The sequence below is a fragment of the Lonchura striata genome, chromosome 1, assembly GCF_050655825.1.
Source record: "Lonchura striata isolate lonStrDom1 chromosome 1, ASM5065582v1, whole genome shotgun sequence".
In the NCBI taxonomy this organism is placed as follows: Eukaryota; Metazoa; Chordata; class Aves; order Passeriformes; family Estrildidae; genus Lonchura; species Lonchura striata.
Genome location: NC_140703.1, coordinates 38,402,075 through 38,419,097, shown reverse-complemented (window position 1 = coordinate 38,419,097; position 17,023 = coordinate 38,402,075). Strand labels below are relative to the sequence as shown.

General features: G+C 39.3%; 1 long non-coding RNA gene across 1 annotated transcript in view; it reads right to left on the bottom strand.

Annotated features, from left to right (window-relative positions):
- The window catches only part of LOC146768643 (uncharacterized), a 224,049-nt gene that overhangs the window by 191,523 nt on the left and 15,503 nt on the right, over positions 1-17,023 (bottom strand). Inside the window, exon 1 of the long non-coding RNA XR_014953624.1 lies at positions 3,567-17,023. This exon is cut by the window's right edge and continues 15,503 nt beyond it. This is a non-coding gene — a long non-coding RNA (uncharacterized LOC146768643). The remainder of the gene's footprint in view (positions 1-3,566) is intronic.

Sequence of the window (17,023 nt, the reverse complement as noted above, 5' to 3'; positions counted from 1 at the left end):
TGGCAGCACAGTAGGAAACACCCTTCTTTTCAAGCCCAGTACATCAGGAGCAAACAGGGACATACTTGAATCACAACCTGATGCCTAGCTACAAAATAGTGTCTTGGAACAGAGTGGGGCAGGGATCCAGTTGAATTCCCTAAGATGTACAGGGGGACCAAAACCAACTTCATGTGTATGAAGTTGTCTTTATGTTTTTTCTGACCATCCACTAGTTCCAGACTTCCCAAAGTGAGAAATCTGACCCCAAGGAAGACTCATCTCATGGTCCAAAATAGAAGTCCCTGACTGATGCTACCACATTAAGAAGTTAGACTGGTGCAAGGAGCTGATCCACAGTAGCTCAATGCTTCCTGTGTGCTGGCTGCTGCCAGGTACCCTGCTCTGCCTAAAACTGGGCTGCAGGGAGCTACCTGGCATTTTCCCATGGAAGGCACTGACATGGAAGGTGAATAACCACTTATCTATTGGGGGGGCTGAACCTATTTCCAAGCCTGAAGAGAAGCAAATCAGATCCCTCAATGGTTTAAATCAGCATGTGTTGATTTGCTTCACTTGGGGTTAGCCACATCCTGGTTGTACCCTTTTCTTTCTATGGAGACTCTTCTAAGTCTTCCTAGAGACAATTCCAGTTTTAAGTAAGCAAAAAACACAAAAGAAAATGGCAGTGAAATTAAACTCATCCATGCCTAACTCTTCTCTTGGTTAATACAGTCCCATCATTTCTCAAGAATTGAAATTCAGGTTCTGGGTCTCAGAGTAACATTTTCTGCTAATCTAGTAGTCATTTGTTACCAACTTCTTTCCCTGAGCAACTTCTTTTCAGAGTATTGTATTCACAATTTGTTCATATTCTGTTCTTAACGTGATTTTTAAAGGGATATAATATGAAATGTGTATGCACAAAGTGTGTTTTTCAAGTATTAACAAATTAATATTAGGAGTGAACTCTTTCTGCAAGAGCCTACAATGCTCTGGCTATCAGATTGCAAAAAAAAAAAAAAAAATCTGTCAACAGGTGAGTCCAGTTCATCTATTCTGCTACATACTAAATTTATTTTTTATGGGAAATAGAACTTTTGAATTGGTGGTACAACTTGGAATAGACTTTTCAAAGTCAAATACTACCTGGCTTTACAGTCTTAATATCAGAAGAGATGATAAGCTGCAACGATATTAATAATAAATATTCTCAAAATTGACATGCAGAACCTGAGTACAGAATGAGATAGAGCTTGCCTCAATACACATATCTGTAGAAATCTAATCAAGACTGATCTTGTATTCAGAGCCTGAGTGTCTCAGGTGGACTGGAGGAAGGAAAATCACAACAAGCTGTTACTTCTTGTAATCCTGGGCAAGGATAAGAGAATGAATGATTAAAGTCCCCTTGCTCAACAAGGAACCAAAGAAAATGTCAAAAAAGCAATGCAGAAGATGTCTTTGAGAAGAAAACAAATTCCAACTGTCCCTGAAGTCACCATTGTTTTATGTACAGCATGAAATATTTAGATGCTGAAGAATTGAAAACTGAATCCTGATGGAGTTCATTGTTGACTCGCTCTAAAAACTTCACCCTCATATTTTCCACAAGTACCCACCTACAACCAGGACAATGCTTGCTGAAGACATCATCTCTTTCTACCCATCTTTTATACAGCCATGAAATTTTATGCAGCCACATCTGTGCCTCCCTGACTCTACAGCAGAGGATATAGAACACCATGAGAATTCCTACATGGGACTTCTGGAAGTTCACTGAAGGTTTAAGGAAAGAGAAATAGAGAGCTGATCTTTTTACAGTACTGAAGATTCCCAGAAGTTAGAACTGTATGTTTTACTCTATGCACCTCTGATTATACTTTCCCACTTTGATCATCAGAGAATAACAACTGAATATAGGAGGAGATTTTGGAACCCATAGTGATTTAATGACTTTTCTTCAGATTTTGCCTTCTCCAGAAATTATTATTGCTCTGTTTTGCTATGAACTCAGTTTGACACCCAAGCAATCACTCACATTTCCTTGGTTCAGGCAAACTGGCCACAAGCAAAGCAACACAACCCTGTCCAACAACAGCAAGTGGGCCACTCAGCCAAATTTACCACCTCCCCTTTCCGCATACCTCATGCTCTAATACATTATGTTATATATATTTGTCACATATCACAAACAATTTCTGCATGGATGGGTGGATCTACATGTATGTATATACACACACCTGCTCCTTTTCATCCTGTATAACAATTGCCATCCATTCCAGGGGTCTAACAAGTACATTCTTGGTGTTGGGGACTAATTAGTGTATCTGTCATTATGACCAAATCCAGCTCAGTTTAGAGGAATTAGAGGCTTCTGTCAACTGCTACCAGCCTTCAGTATTTGATGTTGCCAGCAGTATTTATCAGTCCCCACCTTAGCACAGGTTTCCTAAAATAGCTGACAGCTTCTTTCACTAGTTGTCACTCAAAAATTTGCTGAACCTGCCCCAGGCCTATCCCATTACCTGTATTTTCAAAGAATAACATCTCATACCAAATGCAAGCAAAGCCATCTCACTCTGCAGAAAGTATCAGTTTTCAGCAGCCATTTGTTATGTACACAGGTAAATGCACTTCCATGGTCTCCCACATCACCTTTCACTGACAGAAGCTTCTCATAGCCCCCCCGCCCCAGACTGTCTCAGGCTGAATTCCTCCAAAATCTACCTCCAAAATGGTTAGATGTTCTGGGACTCTGTTGTGTGAGTCACAAATATCATTTCACTGCTGCTTTGCTCTCCTCACAGCTTCCTGCCTCTAGGCTTATGCTGAGCTTTCTGTAGTGGTCACAATACCAGCTGGAGTCTCACATTTGAAAATGCAAGAAGGGGCACTCTCAAGGTCTATTTGGGATTTTCTTCCTATTGAATTTGACATCTTTGACCAGTAATAATAAATATCTCCAAGTGGATTGTAAGTAAAGAAATTATACACACCAACAACAATTTTGTTAAAACATGGAATTTTGCCAGACTCAGGAAGATCTGCAGCACTTGGCAGCAGACTGAAATATATAAGTGCAACCAGGGAAATATTGTGCGTTTGCTATCCTCAAAAAGTTTACTGTCCTGGAAAATTGTTATTGTACAGAACACATGCCAAGTTAATATTGTAATAGATTTTATGGCTTGGAACCGCAGTTAGCTAGTGTTTGTAGCCAGAGGGCTATATCCTCAGATGGTGTAAAATAAGTGAATGTGGAGGCAATCACAGATTTATCAGAAACAGGTTTTTAAATGTGGTACAGCTGGCCTGAGAATAAACCTGTGGTTGCAAACGTTCTCTTACAGAAATTGATTCTGTGATTTTGTGTGACTGTGAACGTAAGAAATTTATAACTTCTAATAAATTTAGAGGAAGAGAGATGTGTAAAGTCTTGAAGACAGATGGATTAAATCTAATAAAGCAGTCTAAGAATTTTTGTCTAATAAGAGAAGACAATTATGCCTTGCTGATGCAAATGGGACTATTGTGCCTATGGTTATGATCACCTGAACCCACAGAAAAACCTTTGTTACTCCTACCTGCTTCTTGCAAAGGTGCTACAGGATGTGAGACCACAGCTGATGTGCAGAGAGAAGAGCAGACACCAAGCTGTTGCAGGATGGCTTCACCTTGTATTGCTCAGGTCCTTTTCTTTGTGGTTCTGTAGTCTGTCTTCCACATGCTGGTCTTTTAGCTTTCACCAAAGCTGCTCCATCATTTTAACCTTTCTCCTGCTGTTGTTTTCATGCTGTTTTTACTCACATGGTGTTGCACCTGCAAACCTTGACATTATTCTTATCTCTGATTTCTCATGGGAAGAAACTGTAACCAGAGTAAGAATGACTCCTTCCTTCCCCTTGCTCTTCCCCACCCTTTCTTTTATAACTTGAAGTTTACATTAAAGGAAAAGCATAAATTAGTCAATAACATTGCAGCTAACAAAGACTTGAATCTCCAGTTTGACTTTAATATATACCCAAGCTTACTGTGAAACACGTGGGCTCATTCAGAGCACAGAGTTTTAAGCAGGAGTATCCAAAAGGGAATTTGAATAGGTCACAATGAAAGGCATATGGTCACTCTACAAAAACATGGAGGAAAATTATCATCATTAGCATCACCTGGAGAGGAACACCAGAAAATACCCTCATTGGAGATTCTGCTGCACCTCTTTTTGGCCATCCACAGGTGAAAGCTTTTGCTTTCCCTGTTCTCTTGCTTTCTCTCCTTTGTATTTTTCCAAACAGTAACTTTAGAATGGGTGTGTGCCATCAGCTACAGATTCCATGAATAAAACTTTAAACATTTAAGTCTGTTTCAGCATCCTTTGTAACCCAACATTATATGACCAACCTTATTTTGCTTAGGGCTGAAGGAGCTTCCTTTTGTGCCAGGCTTGACACTGACTTAGGATGTAATTGTTTTCAAGTTATTCCAGCCTAGCTGCTGTCTCCCACAGCAGTGATGTGGCTGTAGCAACTAAGCCAGGAGTTCTGTCCCATCTCATCAATGGAGAAACAGTGCAACCCAGCCAAGGCCAGAGTGGACTTCAGTCTCCCTCTACAAATATCTTTCTCTTGATATGTATAAACTCTCCCCTGGATTCTTCTATAGCTTTACCTAATTGCCTCTAACAGAGGCAATCTGAAAATTCCTTTCTTAGTTAAAGCTTAAAATAGCTGTGTGTAGGAGTCCATGCTTTATTTCTCCCATATCTCAGTTCCTCAGCTGTAAAGCACCCTGTGGTGTGGATTCCATATCCCATAACACAAAAACCTTTTTCAGAGGCTTGCGAGGAATTATGGCACAAATTGCATCAATGAAGTCAGTGATGGCATGTCTGGACACTACAGTTATGTCTATATTTGTAAGTTAAAGAGTCGTACAGAAGGCTCAACAGTGGAAATCAATTGTCTGCACTGTAAATTTGCACTATTAAATTATTCCAGTGCATTTTGGACCACATCAGATGGCTTTGGCCCTCTCCAAAAGACTCTCTAGAAGAGTTTGAGAGCTAGAATGAGCCAGGGACAGTCACAGGCAGTTCATATGCAACCTCTATTTTGGAGGGTCAGAGTATAATAATGCATTTTTGAGACAGTTCTGTAACAGCCAGTCTCACTGCTACTGGGTGAAAACAGCCCTGGAGAACTAAGTGACAGTATGTAGCCCAATTAATCATGCTTATGCAACCCACTGAATCCCCAAAGATGCCATTCCCCATTCTGAAGGGTAAAACCACTCTCAGAAAGATCATTAATGTGTAAAAAAATCTGCCCAGTATTATTACTTTAAATGTCAAAGCCTCCTGCTTACAGTTTCAAAATCAATATTAAGTCTCTTTAGCAGATGTGGTTTAAGCTCCCATTGTTATTAAGCACCTGTCGCCCTTGCACACTGGACTCTGAAAGAGCTCAACACTTCTGAAAAGAAGGACATTTTAAGTCAGCTCCTGGATAATGGAGCTGAAGCAGAAGATTTTCTAAGCATGATAATGAAGGATACTCTTTATCTAAGCAATGACCTTATTTGAAGGTAAATTTAACTGTTGTGCACTCTGAACAGATGCTCATCCAATAAGGTTGCTTAGATTTTTTGCATGGAAATACAAAAATGAAACATTGCATTCTCATTATTGAAGGAACAATGAAGTTGTGAAAAGAAACAAAAACATTATAAAATAAATACTTCCTGCCAGCTTTGGAATGATCTGAAATAGCTAGAAGTGAGATGCTTGTATGACTTTTCAGTATCATGCAAGGCTGATTAAATGAGTTCATCAAATAGAAAGATAGTATTATAGAATGGTTTAGGTTGGAAAAGATCTCTAAGATCAGCGAGTCCAACCATTAATCCAGCACTGTCGGGTACACCACTGAACCATGTCTATTGCACATCCTTTAAACAACTTCAGGGATGGTAACTCCACCACTTTCCTTGGACAGGCTATTCCAGTGCTTGAGAGTCCTTGCAGGAAAGAAATTTTTCTGAATGTCCAATCTAAACCTCCTCTGGCACAACTTGAAACCATTTTCTCTTCTCTATTTTTTTGTTACTTGGGATAAGAGACTTCGCCTCAATATATCAATATATATATTGAGAGGTATCTCAATACCTCTTCCTTTCAAGATTTTGTAGAGAGCAAGAGCAAATCATCACAGAGCCAAGAGAAATTCTCCTATGTAAGTTTCAAAATTAACATGACTGCAAAGAAATTAAAGTAATCAAACAGAAAATTTAGCCTTCAGAGGAACCAAGGCTTTCATGATGCCAGAAAAGGTTCACACAACAAACACTGAATGGAAAATCAGTGCAGAAAAGATTCAAAGACTGTTCAGCAGTGTGCATTCTGGGCAGCTGAAAACGTGCAAAACCAGAAGTAACCATGTGGGTGAGCTATGTGCTATGGACTTGCATGTGAATTGACTTCCTATTTGTTCTATATTTACTTGCTCAGATTCTGTATAGCATCATAACCACGTATAGTTTCCAACAAAAATTACCTTTAGTTGTGTTTAGAATAATGGAAAATATGCACGTCATATTTAGCTTTCAATTCTCTAGCTGAACACCAGAATTCATGTAATGTGTGAATGGGCCAGCAAAGGAAATACACAAATATATACCTATATAATATAAACAACACCATTTTTCTACTGTCTCTGCTTTAATGTCCTCCTTCTTGTATTCCTATTCACATAGACTATTACCTTTCTCTTTAAGCAGCCTGATTTTAAGTTGCTGTGAGGGAGAGTCAAACTCTATTCACCATATGTAAGAGAAGGGAAGATGTTTAATGCAAAACCCTTGGTCAGTTCTCATCTGAAACATGAAGAGCATTTTAATAAATGTTTGGCACTAGCCTTTGTCTTTCTCTTGTGCCTATTAAAATGAGAACCCAGGCTCAACAAATATATTCCAAGGAATATTAAAAGATAAAGAACAGTGTTTTTTAAGGTTTAAGGGTTTTTTGCAGGGAACGGGGCTCTTTTGGAGTCACTTGTAGGGGTTTTTCAAAGTTAATCTCAGTAATGATTTTTAATAGAATATATAAAATTATTCTTAATGTTTAGTCTTTGTGGACTAAATATTTAATTCTGTGCAAGTGTCTATTGCAGCTGCCATTAAAAAATCTTAGGATTAGATACATTTTTAACAGAATTTTTTGCCTTCCTATTTTAGAACAAAATTCAATACTAAACTGAATTTCATCTGTGACAATATTAGAATCAAACTTGCTATCAGGGACATTAAACAGTAGTAGATTAGTAAGTGAGCCATATTTTGCTAGTTAATGTTCAACCCAAATCCTAATGACATCCTAAAATTTATATTAGTTCTCTGGTTTATATTGGGCTTCCTTGGTTTATGGGCTTGATCTTCTTGATCTTGCAGTACCCTGCAAGACTGACTCCATTTAGCTAATGGAGTTATTATACTGTGTTATGGGCCCCTGTGCGAATCCATGCCTTTTTGAAACATCTTGCAATGACAATTGGCTTCCTTTGTTGTTCCATGATATATTAGAGTTATGAAGCTCCACAGTGGCACATTTAACCACTGGATTTTCTTCCATTTTACTTCACAGAGTTGAGCATCACCAGAGAAGGACTGAGGGCAAAGAACTGAATGCACAGTAGCAACGCACTGTCAGGAAAAGTCATCCATCAGTACAGGATGTTTTTCCTTCATTTAATTTGATGAAACATGCACTGCTGTCAATTCTGCAGCCTTTCTGTGAGCAGGACTCTCCTGATCAACAGATGTGAATATTGAATGATAGCAATTGTAACCAGCCAAATGAAAAATGCACTTGGTCCCTGCACTGCATATTTATTCTACAACAGAAAAGTTATTATTTCTCTAGCAGCCATTCACCAGGCCCAGTTTCCCCTTAATTACACATTTCTACAGTTTTCCAGGATCTTTGAGCTTTTTGTTTGTTTGTTTTCTCTTTTAAAATAACTTTACTATTCTTCCCAGTGTTTATAACTTGGTAACATTCATCTGAGCTAGAACAAAAGTTTACTAAGCATCTGTTTGAAGCATGGCTGGGCAGGGCACATCACTGAACTTCATGAGAGCAGCAGGAGCAAGTTGCTCCACCCTTTGTAACAAGTCAGACCCTCTGCTTGAACTTGCACTCTGAGGTCTCTTTGTAGAGGTCCTGAGACTCAGTTCAAATCATCTCTACTTATTCCCATGAATTTACATAAAAATTCTGCAGAAAGGAAAGCCCTAAGGATTAAAATATGTTATTTTAGCAAAAGCATGTCTGTTAGATGGTTTAGCCCCAGAGAAAATTTTAACTAAAGAGAAGTTTCTTGTTGTAGAGCTGGATAAGGTAAGTGCCATAATTTTTTAGGCTACAAAATTTCACTCTAAAAACTTAAGTTATACTGAAAAAGCACAGAATTAGTTACCTTCTCTAATACAATACCTTAATTTAATAGAATGAAGACGTCAGGATATTTTTGTGTTCAACCTAGATTTGATTTTCTAGATTGTCGCTTCCACATCCCTGAAATAGCCTTAAAGAGATATAGAGACAAAGGTACAGGAACCAGAGGCAGTTTCTCCATAATAACCTTCAAAAAATTGAATTGTTAGAGATGGGAAAAGTATGAAGAGAAAGGGAACCACTCCTGCTGTTTTAGGACTAGTTCAGCAAACAGGGACTCTTGGCTACTACAGCTGGCTATGAGGAGCGATTACTGAGCCAGGTGATAATTTCTAGGGAAGAGCACTGGTTTCATTCAGTCACCCTCTGAAACAGCTAACATCTGGCAGACATTTGTACCCTAACAGCAGGGGGGCTTCCCTCCCTCTCTTCATTGCTCTCGCTGAAAAGTCAGTCAGGGTTGGCTGAAGTATGCTCTGGAGCGTGTTTCCACCCCTGGCGTGCCGTGCTGAATGCAGCAGGATGAGTTGAAGGAATTCAGGAACTGGCTCATTTGTGTATGGGAGGGAAAGTGTCACCACCTCCCCTGGGTTTGGGAAACAACCAGGACTTCTGGAGTGGTGATGATGGTTTCACTATGGGGTGCAAGGAAGATGGCGTCAATACTTCTTTTCTCGTGAGCACCCTCCTATCTCAGAGAGAAAACAGTGTGGTAGGAATCTTCCTATTTTGCTTTCCTCTGTCAGTGTTTAAATGAAAGGTCAAGGAGCCCTACTTAAAAACCAAATCATGTTTTTCTTGTATTCTTATTGTTCCAGGAAAGGGGACACAGTCTGTCTGTAAGGGAGACTGATTCATTCTGTCCCCAAACCTCTTTTTACATAAGGAACCAATGTTTTTCTGTCCCATTGGCTTTCATTGGTTCCACTGTGGTCTCAGTAGATCTCAAGATTTCAGATAGTATCTTCAATGTCTCACCAATAAGTACTGCTGATGTGAAGACAAGCAACACCACATTAATATTTATGTTGACATATATTCAATCCATAAAGTTTTTTTTTCTTTTTTTTTTTTTCTAATAAAATGTATTATACCCACTTGGGAATGGTGTACATCCTCATAGGAATTCTTTCCAGGTATGGGGCAGATCTTTGATTATACAAGGAATTACCCTATCAGTTGCAAAATGCGGGTGCTATTCCCAGTACTGGGAATACTGGCCTTTGCATCACAGGGTTATGCTCCAGAACCCATCCATAAACAGATGCTGAAACACTCTTATTTTCATTACTTCAAATATACCTCAGTTTGCTTGTAAATCAGAACTCAACAAAAAGAGATATAATGTCAACAGGCAGTTTGGCAACCATTAAGAACACCCAGGAGGAACAAAATGTGTTGTTGAAACTTAAGCAGATGCCACAAATCTGCAACAGCCTGAACTAAACCTTTTTCCTGTATTTCGTTTCATTCTCTTCAGCTATCAAACACAGATCCTTCAATAATTACTGCTACATCATCCAAGAAAGCCTCCGGTAAGTCCTGCTCTATTAAGTTTACCTGGTTGTATCTGCTCTTGGAATGAACACCTTGTATTAAACAAAAAGGTTGCTCATGTTTGGCTAAACCAGGCTTCCAGGGAGGACAGTGAAAGACATATCAAGTGCTGGTTAATCTGCCATCACTGAAACACTGATTTTATGTTTTGTCACTTGAATTATCTTGCTTCCATTTCTGAGGTTTATATTCTTCTTTTCCTCCTGAGGAGCTCTTTTAGCGCCTGCTGTCTCCATTCCATGGAGGCACTTGACCACTGTAACAAAGCCACCCTTCAGCCTTTCTTTTCAAACAGATTGAACTGAGTGCAATCCACTCACCCTGGCATATTTTCCTCAGCTTTCATGTAATTTCACAGATTCACAGGATAGCTGAGGTGGGACAGCATCTCTGGAGACCATCTGCTCAAAACAGGGTCCCCCAGATAAGGCTGCTCAGGACTCTGTCTAAATGGGTCTGGAATAAATCTCAAATAATAATATAAATAAATAATTATTCAAGTTGCATGGATCTATGTGCAACATTCCACTCAGAGGGTGGAATGGTAAAACAGAGTTGGTTGAATGGGATCTACAGTAATCTGCTCTATTCCCCCATACTCAATGCAAATGCAGCACCCAAGTGGGATCATATTGCTCCAATCAGGTTTTGAACATTTCTAAAAACATCCCCTAAGTTCACTGGGGTGCTGGTGCAAAGCTTCAGCACATTTGTGGTGAAGACTTTACTTCTTGTGTCCAGGTATAATTTATATGGCCTCATCTCTCCCTGGTGCTTGTTGTCTATGCATTGGGCACTGCTGTGTTCAAATTCTCCATTGCCTCTGGAATTTTAAAGTCCAATGTAGTCGTGCATTCTTGCTTTTAAAAGAAAATAAAAATATTTTAAAAGTCATTTGAATTATGTGTTCACCCAAGCTAGCTATAATCACCTAGGAGAAAAATAGAGTTTCCATACTTGGATGCTCTAGACTAAAAACCACAGACCTCACACCAAAGTGTTAGACAAGACCTTCATAAATAACAGGAAAATGTTAGACAAGACATTCATAAATAACAGGAAAATGTGACTTCTTAAAAAATTTTGTTCTAATCAGCTTTTAACTAAGTCTGAGTCTTTCCAACACAATATGCAGGCCATGTGGAATAAAACTTCAGATCAACAATTCATTTTGGTACAGACTAATCTGAAGGAATAGTCTAAGAACAACTAAAATATAGAATTTGAGATCAAAATTATTTATGCGCTTTGGTTTCACCTTATTTTGCTATTCTTGACTCCAGTATGTGTTTGGGGCATTGCAGTAAGAGCCTGTCCTGACAGGGTTGTTACCTAGAGCTGCAGAGTGGTGGTGAAGAACCTGTATGTCCATGCTACATATTTTCTTCTTTTATATCCTCCCCTCCATCTGAACATCTCCACCGAGGTCCCATCCATCTCCTCAGGTAATGTGCTGTCGCTACAGTTCCACAGAATGTCCTTCCCAAAAGCAATTCAGGTACAGCAGCTGAGCCAGCGCACACCCAGAGGCAGGGAGCTGACAAGTCCTGAAAATTTGCAGGTATGGAAGGCCAGGAGGCAGAAGAAGATTTGAGGGTGTATAAGATGTCCATAAGATTTATAAGTGTACCTTCATATAATCTGTTACATGTAATGTCCCTGTAATGGATTTGGGCGGGATATTTACAAAAGTATTTTTCCTACCAACATCATTTAGGGAACAAAGTATTAAACACTTTCCTACAGCATACAAATCACTGTGCATGGGGAATTTCAGTATCTGGCATCTGTTAGGGGCATGTAACATACATTGAGTAAGGAACCTGATCCCTGGATAGCTCATTTGCTTAGTAAGTACAGGCAAAGTCTTTACTCATTTCCTCCTGCTACAGCTCTGAGATGGTAGCCTCACTACTCAGCTACCCAAACAAAGCTTTTAACCCTTAGCCCCGAGGCCAGCAGGTAGGCATTGAATTTGCTGCTCGGCTGGCTCTGTAATAGTTCAGCCTCATTGTGGAGTGTACTGTGCCTGTGTAGTGCCAGGTTATCTCTGAGCACCGCGCTTATGTTCAGAGAACAAACTCATTAATAATGTCATATTATTCAGAAGTCACCCTTGTGCATCATGTCATTCACTGTGTGTTTTGGCAACAGAAAAACAGCCTGTCTGAAGATACATTCATTCTTGAAGTGGAGAAGAATACATAATTCTAGCACACTTCATTCCAGACACACAGAAGTAGCCACTGAAGCTTGATTATTTAAACAGAAATGTATGGAATTGAAGAAACATAGACTCATAGAATTGTTGACTTGGAAGAGATCTTAAAAATCATCCAGTTCCAGCCCCCCTGCCATGGGCAGGGGCACCTTCCACTAGAACAGGGTGCTCAAAACACAAAACCCTGTTCCAGCCCAGCCTTGAACATTTCCAGGGATGGGGCATGCACAGCTTCTCTGGGCAACTTGTTCCAGTGCCTCATCTCTTCCACAGTAAATCATTTCTTTCTAATATCCAATCTAAACCTACTGTCTTTCAGTTTATGTGTGTGTGTACATGTATATATATGCACACCATATGTAAATAGCCCTGCTTTGGAAGCAATCCCATTCATCTGAATTGCTGCACTTACCCATTAGCCACTCCAGCCCACAGCTGAGCAATATGCCCTGGAAAAGCAATTATTCAGTCCTTACAGGTTGTTTGCACCCCTTTTAAATGGAAAAGGTTTTAAAATTAGGGCAAAATGTTACCCAGAATCGACTTGGATCCGGCAATGCGTTTTATGCATATTCAACTTCAAAACTGCACACTGTAGTACAGCCACTTATTAACTGTACTTCTGCAGAGTTACCAGCAAGCCACCAATGTGTTTCTCTCTGGGTAATTTAGCTATGTAAAACACATCCATACTCTATTAAACAAATCAAGAAAGTATATTGAGAAATCTCATATGGATAAACAGATGCCAGAGCCTGAACTGCAGCAACTTTACTGCAGAGCAACTTGGAGGCGATCTCTGTTAGGCAGTCACTTATATCTCCCGAGCATGTTGGAAATATAAAACAAAATGAACTAATTTATTTCAAGGAAGTAAAGTAACCCTGTTTCTCAGCAGTAAGCCATGGAGCCACACTTACTCATTTTCTTGCAGACATATGTACATGCTATTAAACTGCAAATCTTTGAGAGTTAGAAGAATATAAAACTATCTCCATTAAATAAAAGCAATAAAATATATGTTGAAAAGAAATCTCCAAGATGTGCCATCAGTAATAAATAATAAATAAAACAGCATTTTGGAATTAAAATGAAATAATAATAATAATAATAATAATAATAATAATAATAATAAACTCAAACAACACCACTATAAATAAAACAAAGGCAACATTTTGACCAAGAAAATAATCACCAGGTAAGAATGAAATTATTGTGTTTCTGTATAAATTATTGCTGTAGATGGAAAAGCTTCATATTACTGAAGACCTGACTTTAGAAGAAAAAAGTGTTTTCTGGCTTTTCTCATTCTAAGACTGATGCTCCTGTGGCAAACAGCCTGATGAGATTTCCTGTGGAGGTGGCTGGAGAGGGAGTAAGGTAAACAATCAAAGGATGAAGTGTTATCCCACAGCACACAGCTGGACATTGAGAGCTAAGGAAAGCTGACAAGCATTGGAACACATAAATTACATCCCAGAGATCTGCAGGAAGCCACAAGGGACAACTAAGGCTTTCGCCTTAGTCTTTTTTACATAAGGCTTTGCATGGAGGAGGAAGAATTAAGTAATGGAGCCAAGTATAATTAATTGGGATCATGGTAAAAGTTCTAGTCGAAGGTTGAAAAAGAGTTACACATGGAGAGGGAGGAACAAGTGCCACAATAAAGAGGTTATCTCAAACTCACTTGTGATTCTTAGCCCATAAGCTGAGTGAGGCATTCATGCCTTGAGATCCTTGAGCAGCAATGGCCTGAAGTAGAGACTGCATAGTTCTAAATAAAAAGCTGCCATTACCCAAATGACTGTCCCTGCTGAAGTTGTGCATTTCATTTCTCTGGTCAGCAACACACAAATGGGCACTGAGCAGGCAGGGGCACAGAAGCAACACATCCATGATAGTGACAGGGACAGTGACAACCAGTTGCAAAATCAAACTTCAGATGATGCTCTGTCTATGGAAATTTCATAATCTAAAACAAGGTTTGCAGAAGATCCTCAGGTAGACCACCATGGTGTGGAGGAAGAGACAGACTCCCCTCTTTTGGCAAGCCCATGCATGTTGTGAAGATGTCAGATATCAGCTGGGAGAAGAGAAGGCTCCAGGAAGACCTTCTAGCGGCCTTCCAGAACTTAAAGAGGTCTACAAATAAGTTAGAGATGCACTTTTTGAAAGGACATTAAGTGATAGGACAAGGAATAATGGTTTCACACAGAAAGAGGGTAGCTTTATATTGGATTAGGAATAAATTCTTAACTGTGAAGATGCTAAGACACTGGAACAGGTTGCCTAGAGAAGTTGTGGGTGTCCCATCTCTAGAAGTGCTCAAGGCAGTCTAGATGGGGCTTGGAGCAACATGGTCTAGTGGAAGGTGTCCCTGCCCTTGGGCAGGGATCAGAACTAAATTATCTATAAGGTCTCTTCCAAAATAACCCATTCTATGATTCTGTATTTTGGGTTCTAAGACACATGGGGTGAAGAACAGGGTGTTGACAGAAGAGCACAGTTTTGCCAAGCTGGAAAAGAGGACAGGATTAAGAATTTCCTTAAGGACACCATCAGGGTCTGCAATGATGTTGAGAGGCAGCCAAGCCCTCATTGAGATGAGGCATAGATGCCTGGGGAATAATGCACTGTTGATAACACCAATATTCCTAGAGTCCATTACAGAAACTGTCTTTTGAGATTTACATGGGAAAAGCGTGCTCAACATTTGGCATAAATGGAGCCCTCAAGGAATTATTGCTCTGGTCTCTGCATGTCCTCTGGCTGCCCCCAGCATGACGCAGAGCACATCTGACAGAGCAACGGAGACAAATGTTGACGACTGAGGATAAATACCCTATGCCACGTGTGGACACTGCAAGACTTCGCAGACAATGCAACCCAGCCCAGACCCAGCTAATTTAAGAACTTATTCATCATTCATTGCTCTGCATGAAATAATTTTGTGAGCCAGAAAAGGATATCATTTTAAAACACAGCAATTCCATTTGTTTGGGACAGGTTTTTTACTTTTCCATTTCTTCCTTATTTTTAGCTAAATGTGCATCTGGTTTTGTCTGAGCATTGTCCAAATCTCTTCTAATGAAACTAGCTTAGTGTAAGTCACAAGCCAGATTTTAGCACTGTCTGTAATCAGAATTCAAGCTAAGTGCATGCTGAAGGGCAGCCAGTATAGAAATGGTCTTAATATTTTCATTTTAAATTGAATTAAGAGTGCAAAGACCTTACTTTATCAGAACAGCTACTATTTTCTCCTGAGAAAACCAATGTACATTATTTTTGTAAGGTTAGAAATATTTTTTGCTCAGCTCTAGGAAGGTAAGTGAAAACAGTTGGACTGAAACAAAAGAAAACATCTACAGGATCTTGGAAAACTCTGGTGTTTATGCCTCTGGGCTCTCATCTTCTAACACATACATGTGCCTTGTCAATCACAGTGGATTGCAAAATTTTACAGAGCAAGGCCAGTTTTGCATAAGAAAATTTTAGGTTTAAATATCTACAATTTTCACAAAGGGCAGAACAAGAAATAAGCACTCCTAAATTATCTGCTTAACTGATACTCTGCCTGCTGCTCTTAAAATCCAGCTGATTTATTCTAATTGTCCTCAGAATACCAAAAACCACTCAGCAGCCATCTATTCAGGCCAGCAGCAGTGAAATCCCAGCTCCCTTCAAATATCATTTTTCATATTGTTTCTAAAGTCTGCCAAGTTCCTGAAGAATTAAGTTCTTACTCAGCTTTGCCCTGATTGTAAACAGATAGAGAAGATAGGGTCTGAAGGATTAATTCTGTCCATGCTGCAAGGGCAGAGAACGAGAAATTTTTTTAGCAGTGACCATCTCTACTGGCTTGTTTTCACTAGTGTGACACTGGAATAAATTTCTTTGGTGAGTGAATTCAATGAATCTGAGTAACTAGTAGGAATGCTAAAAATACTATATGATATATATTTCATACACACTCACGCACATATATATATACATATATAGTTATATGTAAATGTATATGTCTATATATATGTGTGTATATATATATAAATCAGAATGTCATTTGAATTTTGAATTTTTGAGGAAGAACTGTAAAGCAACCATCGACTGCCTGAAGCCACAGAAGAGTGAGTTGCAGTAATAATTAATTGTTCTCCATTATGTTATAATTCCCCTTAAACTGTATCTTACCCAGACACCATGGCAGATCATTAAGGGAATTCTTATCTGTGAAATCTCCCTTCACACACAGCAGCCTGACAGAAACAGAAAAATAACTGTGTTGGTTCTTCCATCTCCTTCTGTCATTTTAGACTGTATTTATCAAAGGGGAACAGTGGTTCTGCCAAAAGTAATAGTAACATAAATTAACATGAATTCCTGCAATTAAATCTCCCTGAGAAACACGGTTTTCTTCAGTGGTTTAAATCCAAAACACAGGCATCTGGAAGCAAATCTGACTGCAAAGAAAGGTGACAAACCACTTGGATTCCATTCTCTGAAGAGGGAAAACAGCATTAAATAATTATGAAATTTGTCCAGCCCAAAAGAATGGAAAAAGAAAAATAGTTATATGCTTACTCAGTGATGATAGACTGAAGGGAGGGAGGGGTTTCTAAATGGTGAAGGCAAGGGCAGGTTGCTTATGGATCTGCAGGTGAGGCTAAGGCTCACCAACACAGAACCAGCCTACACCAGCTTCCCAGAACATGTATTTTTTTTGTTTGGGAAAAAGACAATTGAGATCCCATCTCCCAGCCAAGACAGTTGTTTTCACTTGTATTAAAATCAAATTATAAAATAAAGCCCCATCCAAAACC